The 16068-nt window shown below is 41.0% G+C and overlaps 1 protein-coding gene across 2 annotated transcripts in view; it reads left to right on the forward strand.

Moving 5' to 3' along the window:
* Marchf11 (membrane associated ring-CH-type finger 11) overlaps positions 1-16068 on the forward strand; it is a 114395-nt gene that overhangs the window by 29241 nt on the left and 69086 nt on the right. The gene's annotated exons all lie outside the window — the stretch shown is intronic.

Genomic DNA, 16068 nt, shown 5'->3' on the forward strand with positions numbered 1-16068 from the left:
TTTCAAAGATATGGTCGAAAGTCATTCATAGTGAAAGGGTTAGAGTATGTGCTATTTTTAGGACCAAAAACATTTCAAAGATATGGTCGAAAGTCATTCATAGTGAAAGGGTTAGAGTATGTTCGTGTATCCCACCACATTCACATCTTTTCAAGCTGACTAGGCTCAACCTGAGGAAGGGCCTCCAATAATATAAACAACCCCATTAGCTCCAGAGATAATGACAGTGATGACAACTCCCACTTAGGGAGCTCTTATGGACTGTGTGTTCTTCAGAGTGCCTAGTAGGACTGACACACTTCACATGCATGAGGGTGATCAGCTTAAGAATGCATTCCTTGCTTTGTACCACGTGTCACAGGACCAGCTGGAACTTCTGGAATGAAAAGGTGAAGTCAATTTGGAGAAACAGAAGATTCCCATTCAGTCAGAGGGCCAATATCCTAGGGCATGAGGCATTGCCCATCACTATGAGATCTGGGTTAAATCTTCTTATAGACTACTAAGTCATTTTTAGCTAGGCAACTAATTCAAAACAGTGTAATATCACTGACATTTAAAGAACCGAGGAAACAAACTAACTGGTCCAGGAGAAACAGGTAGGACTCCTCCTTCTCTCCCGGGCAATCCCGGGAAAAGGAATGGTCTGAGGCTTCTCAGACATTTGTAGGTGCGTTTACATGTGTATCTGTGCACGTGTGTGCCCGTGCTATTTGTACTTCCACATGGGAACCCCCTACCTGATGTGTTCTGCACCCCAGTCTCCTGACAGCCTTCTCAGTACACATGTTCCTGCTTTGTTCCAACCAATGTGCTGTATTATTTAGAATGAATTCGGAAATTTAATTGCTTTCCTATTAGTGGTTCCTAATTTTCACAGTTGTAAAGGTAATACAGTGAGTTCTGTATACACATGGAGAGCCTTGCTGTGGGGCCACAACTGATGGGGAAGTGTTGGATTTTGCCCACCATCAGCACTACACCAGCTTGCTTTTTCCATCAGCATTGCGGGATGATGCTCATTTCTCATATCCTCCTGGTCAAGGAAATCATAAATAGTTAATTATTGCTAAATTATTAATGTTGCATAAAAGTGATACTCTGTTATTTTAATTCTGATTTCTCTGATTAGAGAGCTTGAGTGTTATTTCCTGGGTTTACTGGCCATTAATATACCTTCATTTTTGTAAGCATTTGCATAAATTCCACTCTTTAAAGACAACCTTTTATTAAATTTGTTCTTTGTCAGTTTTATGCGCATACATGGTAGTTACCCCTTTGATCCCATTCTCCTCCCCACAAGTCCCTTTTCCACTTCATGTCTTTTTGTTGTGTTTTGTGACACACTGAGTTAAAAGGGTCTGCCTGTGTGAACATGGACTCTCTGTTGGTACATGGTGGGCTCATCAGCTGGAGACATCAGCTGCCTCTCTTCCAAAATCTTCACCCCTCCTCCTGTGTGAACTACTGTGTATAGATGACAAGTTCATTTTGTATCATTTTGAGGGTCTTGTTCTCAAGTTCATCTTCCTGACTACCATGGCCGCTATAATGCTAGACACCACATCCACATTCCTTGATGGGTTATGGAGAGGAGAAAGGCAATCCCCTCATCTATATCTAGAAATATCTAGGGACTATTTCTCAGAAATTGTTTACAGTACTTAAGATGATATCTGATGAACCACAACCTATATGATCACATCCAGAGAGAAGATAAGCCCAAATGTGTTGTATTTGTTCTGGTTAACATGAGGCCTGCTGAATTAAACTTTCGTTCTTTCCTAAGAAAGACACTAAAAAAGACAATTATCACTCTCCACTATAACTAGTTCTATTAGTATGTGCATCCACTCATTAATAGTTTCTTCTATAGCAGTGTCTCTGAGAATAGTGCATTCGGCTTTGGACATGAACTTCACCTCAGTGCTTACCAGTCAGCTTTTCTACATCCTAATACACAGCACCAAGCACCCTGGCACCCTGTGTACTCTTGTTTAAGAGCCTGTCAGTAACACCCAGTTGACTGCAGAGTGGCAGCCATTCTTCTTAGCATGGTAGTAAGGCCTTCAGGAAGCCTGAGCTGCCAGGCCTGTGTCTGCCCTTCAATGATTCCTGTGACTGGTTATTGGGCCTGAGTTGCTCCTGCTTTCACAGCACAGACGGATTCCTGCTTCTCTTACTTCCCCGGGGAGGCTCCTTTCTCCCTGTTGAATGCCTCCACTCTGTTCTCCAGATGGAGCAATCCCTTCTGGGTTTCAGAGGCTAATCCAAAGCCACTGTCTTCCAAGCTGTTTGCTGCCGTCAGCCTCTGTGGCATTGTTTCCCTCACTTCCCTCTTAGAACCTCTCAGCATCCATTAAAAACCATTTTATTTTCATTTTTAAATTATGCATGTTATGGGCTGTGTATATGCACACATGAATGCAGATGCCCGGGAGAACAGAAGCTTTTGGACTCCCTGGAGCTGGAGTTATAGGTGGCTATGAGCCACCAAAGTGGGTGCTGGGAACTGAACCTAGGTCTTCTGCAAGAGCAACATATGCTCTTTATTACTGAACCGTTTTTCTGGCCCCAAGAGTGGAACTGTATCTGTCTTTGCTTCCAGAATTGGTATGTACGTGTGTGTGTGTGTGTGTGTGTGTGTGTGTTTGTGTGAGACACTGTGGGGCACCCGAGGACAGGATTTGTGCCTACATTGTTTTCCTTTTCTTGGCTGGATGCAGAGCAGAACACTGGACAGCACAGTGATACCAGGAGCTGATGGATGATTTGCTGTACATACAAATTATTTGCACTTAGTGCCAAACAGTAATTTTGTACAAACCAAACTTACTACATTCAAGAAACTTACACTTTGTGTGGTCCAAATAACATTATTGGTGATTAATCATAGTAGTAAATGGACAGATGCGTTCATTTCAGAGATAGCACAGCCAGCTGCTGGTGGCTGGAAACAGTAGAGTCGACCCCCAGCACATCTATATATCTAGTGGATTCCTTCTTAGCCAAGAAGAGGAAACAGAATTCAGGACTAATGCCAGTTCTGCAATTTGTTCAGGGAAGTTTTCTCTCAGACTCTGGGAGCAGGTGATGAGACTTCTTGGCTGCATCTGTGTGTCTATTTGGGGTAGGAACTGAAGGTCTGATTCTGCTCAGATGATGTTTGGAGGTGATTTATTGGGCCATCCATAGCTGTCCTTGTCTCAGTGATGATCAGCTCCTTACAAAACAAAAACTGGATTCTGATAAAACTCGACTGGATTCTGAGGAAAGGTGGTTCCAGTTAGTTTTTAAAAGATGAATTATCAGGGTTTGCAACAATTTGTAACATGAGCTATGTGGCTAAAAAAGTATTCTTATTCCAAAAAAATACTAAAGCCACATTTATTTGTATTTTGTTCCTTGGCCTAGAAACCTGACATAAGTCTCATTATTTAACAGGAATAGACTTTTGTTGTATGGCTGGTCAGGTAGGAGTGGTCTGCTCTGTACCGTCACCATTGTATGTATACTGGTCAGGACATGTGCATCTGGATAAATGCAAAGAAAGCATTTGGCAGAACTATTTATTCATAATAGGACAGGGAAGTATAAATTAAAAATACAAAGCTCACACTTACTGAATGAGACACTGCAAGTACAGCAATCGGTGCTGGCATCGAAACACGGGTGCTCTCTCCAGTGCTACTTCAGATTGTTCTGGAAGGGATCAATTATCAGGAAAGGACAACGCGCGCGCGCACGCACACACACACACACACACACACACACACACACACGCACGCACGCACGCACACGCACACGCACGCACGCACACGCGCGCGCACACACACACAGACACACACACACTACATGCGTGTCAATAGTATTGTTCTTTTTGTTCACAAATTCCAACAAAACAAAATGAAAAAAGAAACTATTACTTATTTCTGCTGCCCCATTTTTTGGTTAATAGGGAGGTTTTTTCATGGGCTTACTGGCAATATCAGGGTAGGATGTGATGTATAATCGGTTTACTTGTGGTTATAACTGGAGATCTGAAAGGAAAAGTTAACTTTAATTCCATTTTCAGTATCTCCAGATGTGTGTCCATAAGTGAACATTTGCACATGTGCACACAAACACATTTACTTCTGAATCAAGGATCAAAGACAAAAGGCTGATAGTTTTATTCTGTGAGGATATTCAGAAATTAGAAGAGTCTGAAAAAGTGAGACATGGCAGAGGCATGGTTGTGGGAACTAACTGGGCTCTGGGTGTCGTTACCATGGACTGTCGAGGAGTATTTGTTTGAATATAAAGCATGTCTTGGCCATTCCACCTCTGTACTCCTGTCCTCATAGAATTAAGTTCTTTTTGTCTCTAAACATTATTCTAAACGGCCCACTGATTACCTAAAGCTGTCTCTACATTAGCCCCAATGAAGAGATGAACTCCTTAATAAAACTGAAAGTGAAGTGCTTACCTTACAGGCACAAGGACCTGGGTTTGGTGCCCAGTACTCAAACAATAAAAGCTGGGCATGGATACATGCTCCTGTAATCCCAGTGCTGGGGAGCCAGAGACAGGCACTTCCCTGGAGCTCACCACTCTCCCAGCCAACTTGGTTTATTTGGTAATTGATAAGCCAAGTAGAGGGAGCTAACTCACAACAAAGTGGCCAGCTCCAAAGGAACAATGCCTTAGGCCTCCATACACACATGTACACATATGCTTTTACACCAACTGTGGTGGTTTGAAAGAAAATAGTCTCCAAAGGGAGTGGCACTATTAGGAGGTGTGGCCTTGGTGGAGAAAGTGTGTTATTGTGGGGGCAGGCTTTGTGGTCTCTTTGGCTCAATCTTCCCTCAGTATGACAGTAAGTTGACTTCCTGTTGCCAGCAAGATAAAGCACTCTCAGCTCCAACACCACATCTGCCTGCACATCACCACGCTCCCCCATCATGATGATAATGAACTGAACCTCTGAAGCTGTAAGAGAGACACCCCAATTAAATGTTTCCTTTCTAAGAGTCACCATGCTCATGGTGTCTCTTCACAACAATAAAAACCCTAACTAAGATGTCAACACACACAGATACACACACAAACATAGACACCCAGACAGATGGACAGACAGACAGACACACACACACACACACACACACACACACACACACACACACACACGCATGCATAAGCATATAAAATTATAGAATTGATGAGCCTGCAAAGAAGATGAGAGGTGGAAGGTGAAACCAAGAAAGAAGACCACCCCCAGGCCCACCTGGGAGACGGGCCATGGGACCCTGATACCCTGATGGCTACAGAGGACACCTGACACCAAAGTGTCAAGGAAGAGAAGGACAATATGGAAGAGAGGCCTGATTTAGTATGATTTGATGACTCAGAAACTACATCAACTTAACTTATCCTACAGCTACCCTAGCTAGCCAGACAGACTGCTTGCTGTGGAAGTAATTAACTTGTTTAGCATTTTCCAGTCATCAGTGATTTTTGGTCATTTAAAATATGGGTTTTATTTTATGGTGGAAGAGACAGAGAACCCATTTCTGTCAACCCTTGTGTAGGACTGCCACAGGAGCCTTCCTGGCCTTGAGTGGCCACCATGTTTCACGGAGTTGGCCTGGGGATTATGTTTCTGTAACATGAATGATAGAGGACACCCTGAGACCCAAACGAGCTGGCTGTAACAGTGTTTGTCAAGTTATTCACTGTGAACTCTCTCCCCATTGCCATGATTTATTCCTTGAAAACAAGTCAGCACATGCAAGCTATACTCTAAGTAGAAGATCTTTGATTGTTTAAATGTGTTCAACTTGCTTCAACTAACCTACACTACAAATTTCTGTTCGAACTATTATCCTAACCCACAAGGGAAGATTTTTCCCTATGCATTTTACAGGCAGCTTCTTTCTCTTCCTCTTCCTATTGGTGGTCACTTTTAACTTTGCTGGTTTTATATGTTGTGCACATGATATTCAAAATCCAGAACAACACTCAAAACCTCACTAGTTACTCCCAACTTTCTACTCAGTTTGGGTGTTTGCCTAACAGACTAAATACTCAGATAAGGAGCTGAATGTTACATTCTAATAGCATTTTGCATTGTGAACTTACAGACTTTTTTGGCACCATAAGATCCCCACATGGCGCTTAGATTTTGATATAATTTCACCTAATTCAGAACCACATGACTCACCACTGTGTATCCCTCTGTGTGCTCAGTACACAGATAGCAATGTGTTGCTTTGATGAAGAATCAGAATGCATGGTTTAATTAAATGCTAAAACCCTCAAATCAATCAGACAGGCTGATGGGAAACAAGAGGTAGGATTAAGGGATGAGAAAGAGAGAATGACAAAGAACACACGCTTAACGGTTTAATGCTAGAGAACAAAGGAGTGTTAAGGGTGGCTTCAAGCGAGTGTGCTGGGGGAAGAGGAAGGGACTGCTGGAGGCTGTGCATTAAGATGGACATCACACAGGGAGAGCACACATGGTCTGGGCATCAAGGACCAATTTGCTAAATTTCATCTGAAGAGGTCAACTTAATTAATGTCTTAATTTTGGTTTAAACGTATTCAACTTGAAGTTTGAGTGGGCTATGCCATGTTACAGTGTGACATGTTACAATCCAGGAACTCCTGCATACATACCTTGGTGGGTTAGTTAGGTTTGTGTCTTTATGACACAGCACTGGGGGGAACGGAGCCAAACACTGGTCAACTGAATTAATATTTGTAAGTTTTTATGTGCATTCTAGTTCTTTATGTTTCCTGAACTCATTTCACAGCATTTTTTACTGAATTTTCTGAGCAATAACCGTTAATGCTTAATTTTTTTTTGTGTGTACGAAGTATTCTCACATGAATTAGCTCAATAATGCCTTATGAAAATCTAGGCTGTTGGTTTAATCATTAGTTTTTTTTTTTAATAGATGGGACCATCGGGCCTTAGGGAAGTAAAGATAAAATGCTTCTTGGTAACTTGACAAATGAAAATGAATCAGGAAATGAGCTTGGTTTCACTTAAATTCAGTTAGCTTTTGTTAACAAGAAAGAATGGACATGGCCACATCTACAGAATGCTAGACTCAACCCAATGCTGTGGTTCTGATATGGCCTGACTATTTAACTATGTTCCTCAGTCACTGACATAGTACAATCACAGCTTAGTCACAGGACAGCACTATTGAGAGATGCTATGGACTTCTAAGAGACTGGTCTAGAGGGAGGTCCCTCGGCAGCTGGAGGTGTGCTTTCTAAAGACTGCTTCAAGCTCTGCCCGTCTTCTCTTATGTAAGTGCCTCTCATGAGGGACTTTCTCACCAAAGTCCAAATCTGTGTGGCCACTGGATCTTGGCCTTTATCTCTAAAGCGTGTTCTCTCCTTATAAACGTGGCTTCCCACAGTGCTGTGTGGTAAAGACACAAAGTTAACTAACCCACCAAGGCATTCGGGAGTTCCTGGACTGTTTAACATGTCATGGTCCATCCCCACTTCAAGTTGAATATGTTTGGACCAAAATCTCTGCCTCTGACCCATCCCAACATCAGAGACATTTTGAGTATCAACATGATAAGACAAGTGTGACTATTTCAAGCACTCAAACTTTGACTCATGCACAAAATTATCAAAACATTGTCAGCGTTTGCCTTTAACTTGTGTGTATGGACTGCATATATGACACAAATGGATTTTGTATTTAGCTTTCTCACTCATCTCCAAAGGACCTGTTTATGCATTATATAAAGATCCCAATTGTGAAAAGAAGGTCCCACATCTGAAACCCCATAGCCCTAAGCACCTCATTTAAGGCCACTTAGTCCACACTACCCATATTCTGAAGGGGTTTTATTAGCAGGCTGCCCCAGCTGGGTCTGCGACTGGGACTCACACAAACCTCTTGACTAGTAGCCTGGCTGCACACTCCTATCCCAATGCCGCACCCCACTTAGACCCAGACAAAATTTTCCCCAGTTATTTGCCTTCCTGGCTTTGATCTCGCTCCACCTTATAGTCAGTGTCTCTAGAATAAACAAGAAGATTGAGTCTGAGTGTGGGCAGCACCTTCATTTATAGAACACTGCCTAGGGCTTTGCTGTGCTTAGGAAGGTTTTCTTTCAGGGCAGCTTAAAGGACCAGTGGGGTCTCAGACTTAGGGCACAGGAAGTCCTTTCTGGTGAGAGAGAAAGCTGATATTTAGTGACCTGGTTAGCTGTCTCTTCAAAGGTGCTGAGGGCAAAGAAATCAGGGAGAGTGGACCATGGGCAGCCAGTTTGCCTTGGCTCACTGTTAGAAAGACAGAAAAGGACTGGGGAAGGGAGTCACGTCTAACACACTCCACCCTGCCTCCTTGGTTCCTTGACTGCACATTTGTGCATAGTGGTCTCTGGCTTCTTTTCATGAACCTGTGTGATCTCAGAAATGAGAAGCAGACACAGAGCAAAGGATCAGAAGTTCTTCAGTTGGTGTGAAGTGCCAAGGACCAATATGGAAACAGAGAAAGGGGATGGAAGACAGTGTGAGTGTAGAGTATTCTGCTCCATTTAAGTCTGATGCAGTTCTCCTTTACACGTTAAAATGTGAAATGCAGAGAGTGTAAACAGCTTTGCTGTAAGCAGAAACAACAAAGGAGAGAGAGAGAGAGACAAGGCCAATGAGAGCCATAACCGGGAACTTGACCTGGCTCACTGAGCCACACTGTACACTGTGTTCTTTTGAAATGCTGGCATCTGGAACACACGGCCAGTGTGGGCCTTGAGGGTAAAGACAGACTTTGTCAGAGTTCTCTGTGATCTGTTTTATCATCTGGTTGCCGTAAGAGCCATCTATGTGGAAATACCAAGGTTTCAGGAGGATTTTTTTAAAAAAAAAAAACTCTGTTCCCTGGGTAGAGTGGAGTCAGTTTCATTGCTGCTGGATCGATTGGAAAAAAACGCCACCACAGTTAAATCATATTTTCATATTAATCCACTAATCCACCATTGCCTTCTGTACAGAACTTGAGAATTCACGGAGCCTGGTCTCTGCAGTGATATTAGTAATGACTCTAAGTTATGAATGTCTCCCATCTGCTGCGTTATTCTTCAGCCCGTACTTGAAGTCTCTAGTGTGTACTCTGGATGGTTTGGAAGCATCTGTTTGATGGAACACGTGGTGTTTCCTCCTCTGTTTGTTTAAGACTACATCATTCCTCCACCTTTGAGAGTAAATGGATTCTCTCAGCTTCAGAACTTGTCCCTAGGTCCCTTCCTTTTCAGTGCTGTGGCATATTTCACGATGACTTCAGGGGAAAAAATAATCTTGACATTCATACCCATCCACTTAAGATTCTGGAAATATAAGTACCACATAAATCTTAGTCATTCTTATTCCTATGATGCTAGTGTTCTTCCCCCCTAATTTTATTAAGTTTTTAAAAATTGAGAATATATACATTCAAGTTTTATTAAATTTGTCAAATTCCTTCTCAGTGTGAATAGAGAAAACATTGTTTTTCCCCCTTTGACATACTAATAATGAAGATCTCTGCCTCTGGCCATCTACTTCTAACACTGTACCTTTGGGGGTCCCTCGATGCTGAGGACAAGGTCCAGGTGATTTCCACTCATAGCTGCCCTAAGTGTTGCAGGCCAGGGATCCCAGAAGGATTATCTTTCAAGCTCAGTCCCAGAAGCCTCATCTCCCATGGTGGATCTCCTGATCTTCATTACTCTTCTAATGGTCCGTGTTATCTTGTTTTTTTTAAGTGTGGGTTTTTTTTTTTTTTTAATTTTTGTTGTTGTTGTTTGTTTTTGTTTTGGCTTTTCAAGACAGGGTTTCTCTGTGTAGCTTTGCGCCTTTCCTGGAACTCACTCTGTAGCCCAGGCTGGCCCCAAACTCACAGAGATCTGCCTGCCTCTGCCTCCCCAGTGCTGGGATTAAAGGCATGCGCCACCACTGTCTGGCTGAGTCTATGGCATCTTATGGGCAGGGAGAAGACTGGCTCCAACACAGACAGTATTCATTAGTGGCTTTCCATCCCCAAGTCCCCTACCTGGCCCCAGCTCTTTCTAGAAAACTCCAGTGGCTGTCATATTTGTGATCTGTGTCTGCTGTCTTGAAAAAACACAAGAAGTTATACTGATATAGGTGCTTTAACTGTTGAACAGTTCTGTGCCATTTAGATTGTGTAGGTTTAAGGTTTTTTGTGTTGAGGCCAGAGGACTGTTTGTAGACATGCATGGGTACGCATGTTTGAGGGAGCATGAATGTGTGCACACATACTGGGTATTGATTTAGAGATTGTGCTGATTGTGTAGGAAGACTCAGAAGTCCACACCCCTTTCTGTATGCATAGTAGACACTGGCATCACCTGTCTGTGAAGGATTCATCAGATCCACTTGTGTGAAGCATTTGGGGGAAGGTGATGCCTTTAGAAATTGTGGCATCTTCATTTCTAGTAGTTGGCTGTGGTTCTGCAAAATCCATTCATCTAAATTTTTAAATATTATCCAATTATTTTCTGAGGGGCATAAAGGGATGGTTCAAAGGTTAAGATTACTTGCTGCTTTGCAGGGACCTGTATTCAATCCCAGCATCCACATCTGATGGTTCACAGCCATATGTAACTCCAGCTCCAGGGATCTCATACCCTCTTCTTGTCTCTATGCACCTGACCTCATATGCTTCCTCCACACATCCATATAATTTAAAAATTCTAAAAGAAAGATATTTAAGCCAAATAATTGTCAGGATGTACATGTTTCATAGGTGCTCTGTGATGATTTCCGTTTTCTGACTTTTCTTTGCATCAGTTTTGACTATTTAAGGGTTTATCGTATTTCTCGACTTGGAAACAATTCTTTTTAAATAGTCTTATTGTTTCATGTTTATTTAAAGTAAGTAGCAGATGCAGTGTGACCAATGGGCTTTCCTATGAATGTATTAGGACTCTCTGGAGATTTCAAGAGAACATTTCATTGTTTTACTATATTATGTAAATTTTGTGTATTTTTTCTTTTGATTTCATTTTGGACAACTAAGTTTGTAGAATTTCAACTTTGTACAGATGGTAGATAGGCTTTCTCTTCCTCTGGTTTTATAAATTTTCCATTTCACTGCACTGTGAACAAACAGTATTGTTTCTTTCTATTTTTATAACTTGCAGGGGCTTTTAAAAATACCTAATAAATAGTAAAAGCATTCAGTAGACATTTGCAAAGAAGCCTCATCCTTGTTTTCTGATATGCTATTCCATTTATATGTCTGTCTGAGTAGCTTTGTAACTTTATTCCTTTGTCTTGTCCCCCACTCCCAAATATTCTCCAGCAGAAGGGTCCCTCCAAACTCTTTAGTTATCCTTACGCTGTTGCAGTTCATCATGGTTTTGCTACATAAATATTGATGTCATGCTTGTAAGTGTAGATGTACTGTAGGTTCCTTGTTCTTCAACTTCAAAGTAGCTTTTTCTTACCTGATGCTATTTGCAATGAGTCCAATGTGTCTTATCAAGACCAAAGTTATTGAGTTTCTAATTGACAGATACATGCATTTATATAATGAATTTTAGGCATTTTTGTGTCCCATTCCCCCTCTCTCACTAGTTCCCTTCCCCTTGTACCCTTTTTCTCAAGCTCTCCTCCAACTTTCATGTCTGATTAGTCTGATATGGTGTTCCCAAAGTTTTTATTTTTATTTTTATTTTTTACCATTTCTGAGTTGCATTATTGTGTTTCTACACATATCTATACACATATATCTTTCTATAATGGGAAATTTTATTTGTATTTATGTGTCTAGTCTCAGTTCTGTAATCACATTTTATGCTGTTCTTTGTTTTACCGCTTACATTTTTATGACAGGGTTTGGATTTAGTTGTGTAGTTTTTCCTGTTATTTGGAAAGGTTATGTAACATTATAACTCTTCTAGGAACAACCTTTATAACCATAGTGCCATAGATATTCTTAGATAATTTTATCTCTTCAGACAGTATCTATTCATGCCCCTTAAGGCATGTGAAGAGGTAACTATTTTCCCTACTTACTTCTACCTTTTCTTTTTACTGCCTAGCTTTAGTTGATCATATTCTCTATTTTAGCTGTTCTATTGGTATCTTTTACACTTTTATTGTATATAACTTCTTTTCCCGACTAGATTTATGTTTGGTGTTTTCCTATCAGCTCTCTAGGGCAAGTCTGTGTGGCTCTAAAACCTCCGCTTCTCTTCCCATGTGCCTTCCAACATTTTGTTAGTCACCTTGTCCTCACTGGTCAGAGCACACACCATTTCCTTTCTCTTTTAGAGCCGAGAGCTCTTGCAGTTGCTTTTTACTTTTACTCATGAAGTGCATGGAGTACCCAGCAGGAGTCATTTTCCTATGGTTTCTGTCTCTTGACTTCTTTGGCCTGAGGACTCTGGTTACTCCTGGGAGAATCCCACAGTGATTGGATGCCTTCTCCTTCTGGGGAGGTTTACCTTTACTCTATCTGGATGCCAAAAGGTGTTTTCAGTTTCATCAAGGTCTGCTGAATTTGTGTTTGTTGTTATCTTTGAAGCTTTTCTGGTAGTGTGGACTCTGAATGTTTCTTTTACTTCTTACTTTATTGACTTATACCTTACTCATTCATTTATTTTTCTGCTCTCTTTGCTGTTTTTGTATTCTGAGACACTAGTTAGACATGCATTACATCTAAGCACTATTGTTTCTCATGAACTTTTCCTTCTCCCTTCACCCCTTTCTTTTTGACAAAGTCTTTTTAGCTATACCAGTCTTATCCTGAACTCATAATCCTCTTGTCTCAGATTCCCGAGTGTTGGCATTACAAGCATGTGTTACTACACTGGGCTTTCCCCTGGATTTTGTAGTGTATGGCATATTTCACTGACCACACCCCTCACTATATCTATGAGCCACTTGGGTACAGTACACAAACTCAGCTCTGCAGGACCCCGCATTTTCAGAAGGGGCACTTTGTTAGTGTTGAAAATATTTCCAAGTAACTCATGTTCATTCTCCTCTTCTGCCCTTGCCCTCCCCCTCTCTTTCTCTTTTTTCCATTCATCTTGCTGTTTCATGATGCCTTTCATTCTTGTTCATGTCTTCACACTGAAAGAGATGTTTCAGAGGAAATCACATTTTTATCTATGCATTTAGTACGTAGTGTGATTTATTCACATTTTTTGAGTAGACATGGAAGACACAAGTTAACTGAAATAATACCTCTTTTCCTTGGTCCCCAGGACTTTCAGTCTGTTCAATAGTGTTTTCAGGTTGAGCAACATGATCTCATTTCTTAAGAGAAACAGTGTTTTCCTTTGAATCTTTCTCCTTAAATTGTGGCAGGCAGGGTATGAAGAATTAATGTTTTATTTTTCAACCTACGTTTCAATGATGTACTTGATATTTTTTCACCAGCTTCCTGCCCCCATTGCTTACTAGGGCATAGCTGCTATCAGGGTTTCAGAGGCTTCCAGGACATCTGAAATGTTCTTTGTGTCTGTAAATTAAATATTGTCTTTCTTATTCTTGGCCTCCAGGCCAGCATGTCACACTCTCTTGTTCTCTGGTGCTTTGAAAGAAACCATGCATTTCCAAGCAAACTTCCCATTTGTCTGTTACTAACACCTTTTCCCCATTCCAGAACTTCGTTAAACGTCTCTCCCTCCACAGTTAGATTTCTATGTATAAAGTCCCCATTATTGACTGTGCAGGCCCACATCCTGTAGGAGGTCTGCTGAAGAAGAAAGATTGAAGACAAATGTGAAATGGATGCTCTTGGAGCAAAATTAATGGAATCCTGCTGTTCTGAGTTGTAAGGATAGGCACATGTGGCTGCCGGATGGTCCACAAGGTCAAGCCAAAGGGAAGATGTCCAGCCACTCACCACGATCATTTATTCACCATTCTTTTGCTGTTGGGCTATTTTGTCACCTCAGACAGTACTGATTTTATACTTGTTTTTGAACACAATGATAAGCCTTCACCTGGTGTTTCATACTCAGGATGCAATCTCCTGCATCCTCTGGACTGTTTCTGCAGCTTCCTAGTAAATGGTCTGAACTTATGCTAAGGTCCTATGGACCTAGAAAAAGTGAATCCTCTGCAGCCGGTTTCCAAATGACAGTCACTAATCACAGTTGGCAGCTTCTTCTCTGACTTTTTGTATTCCTACCTTAGTGAATTTTCCTTTACCAGGAGTGCTGGCTGCTTAATGACCAGGGCTCTTTAAATTGTGCCTGTTCACCAATATTCAGTGTCTGAAGCCCCAAACCAGCAAAAATTAGAGCCGAGTGTGTAGTTGGTGCAGGAGGTGGGGGGGAGTGCTCTTTGGCACACGGTAAAATGATCTTCCTTCTTAAGCCACCCAGAATGGTAGAACTGAAAGGTCCCTGAGAGAAAAGAGCCTGGAGTGGGTGACTGACTCATTCCTGACCGCAGCAGGCATGCTGGATCCCTCTCTGATAAAATTGCTGTAGGAATACTTGGATTTCCAATGTCCATGTATGATACAGAGTGTATCATACACAAATCAGTACAGGCTGGTTTGTGGTAAGGAAGCTGCTCTTTCTACCCTATTTACATCTCAAATTTGAAGCACATCCCAAACATTCTTTGACTCCTTTCAGAGCTTTTTGGGTTATTTTCATAAAAGAATTGAGTAGTTAGTTGTCTTTTACACCAGTTTCTTCAAGTGTTCCACCATCAGAACATTGGATTTTTTTTAGTGAGAAACACGATTCATTTCCTTTTCAAAAAACGATTTGTCATTTCTGGTTACTAGCACCCCATTGGTTATATTCTACAACCACCTCGGCAGAATCCCTGCAGAACCTGTGTAACAATACAACTCTATTTAAAGTGCCCAAATGTCACCAGGACAGCACTCAGCATCTCCGTGTTCCCAGTGTGTCAGGGAAGTGTGTTACACAGGACAAGTGTTAAAATTCAAGATCTGTGCACACCCAGTGTAGATGAATCACTGGTGGTTTGAACTGATTTGTGACATGGGCCGACAGTTACTCAATATAGGTATGTGTTAGTATGTGGGGTTTGTCCATCAGTAGAACTCAATGTGAGTTGTTAGCTGAGAGGTCAACCCAGTTTTCAAGCTGAATCTTGTTATAATATTAAGATTTGTTAAAATTGGACTGCACCTGTATTTGCCAATTCAGATAGTAATACAATTTTAGAGGACAATAAACACTGGTCTCTCTTTTTCTCTGTAATTTATGAAACATGGTGATTTATTGACTTTTTTTTTTTTTTAGGAAATAGAGCTTAAAACATGAAAAAGGAGAAGAGAAGGAAATAATCCTATTTTGTATTTTATATCACAAATTTAGCTGTATACATTCTCCACATTCATTTATTTCTTTGCTTTTCTTAGCAAATGTAAAGTTAAAGTAAGTTAGAGCAGGTATAGGAAAACAGTGTTGATCCAAAGAATTATATAACTCGGTGAACATCAGCTAGAGGTCAGTATTTATTGGAACCTGAAAACAAGCTCAAGAAAGACATCAGGGTCATCCTACTCATCTCTACAGTTAAATATATACAGCTTTCCCCAGAGCTGCTGAAACTCAGCACAGAAAGGAAGCATTGCTGAGCCAGCAAGTTGTTAATTTCCTTCATTAAGGCACAATGGGACTATAATATAACTCTAAAATAAATATTTTATTTGAACATCTTATCACTAAATTAAATTTGCCAAAGCAAATGTTCAATTAAACATTCAAAAATAAGTATTTTTCTCATTGTAAACTGCGACTTGATAAGTTGTTTAGTATTTTACTTTACAGAAAAACAAAACAAAACAAAACCCAAAGGCATAAACTCTCTGCTAGCAGTTTGCCTGATAAGTGTCAGGAAAATATAACCAAGGGAATACTACTAATAGTGAGGAAGTGATGGGGAGCATCCTTAGCCCCTTATGAACTTAAAATATCCATAAAATGCCTTTGGAATGCTCCAACATTAAAGTTTAAGGTACTGGTCACTTCAGAAATGAAGAAAGAATTATACTATTATACACATTATACCCTTATACACCACGGAGTGCCAGCCTGTGCCAGTCTG

Source organism: Onychomys torridus, chromosome 15 (assembly GCF_903995425.1).
Source record: "Onychomys torridus chromosome 15, mOncTor1.1, whole genome shotgun sequence".
In the NCBI taxonomy this organism is placed as follows: domain Eukaryota; kingdom Metazoa; phylum Chordata; class Mammalia; order Rodentia; family Cricetidae; genus Onychomys; species Onychomys torridus.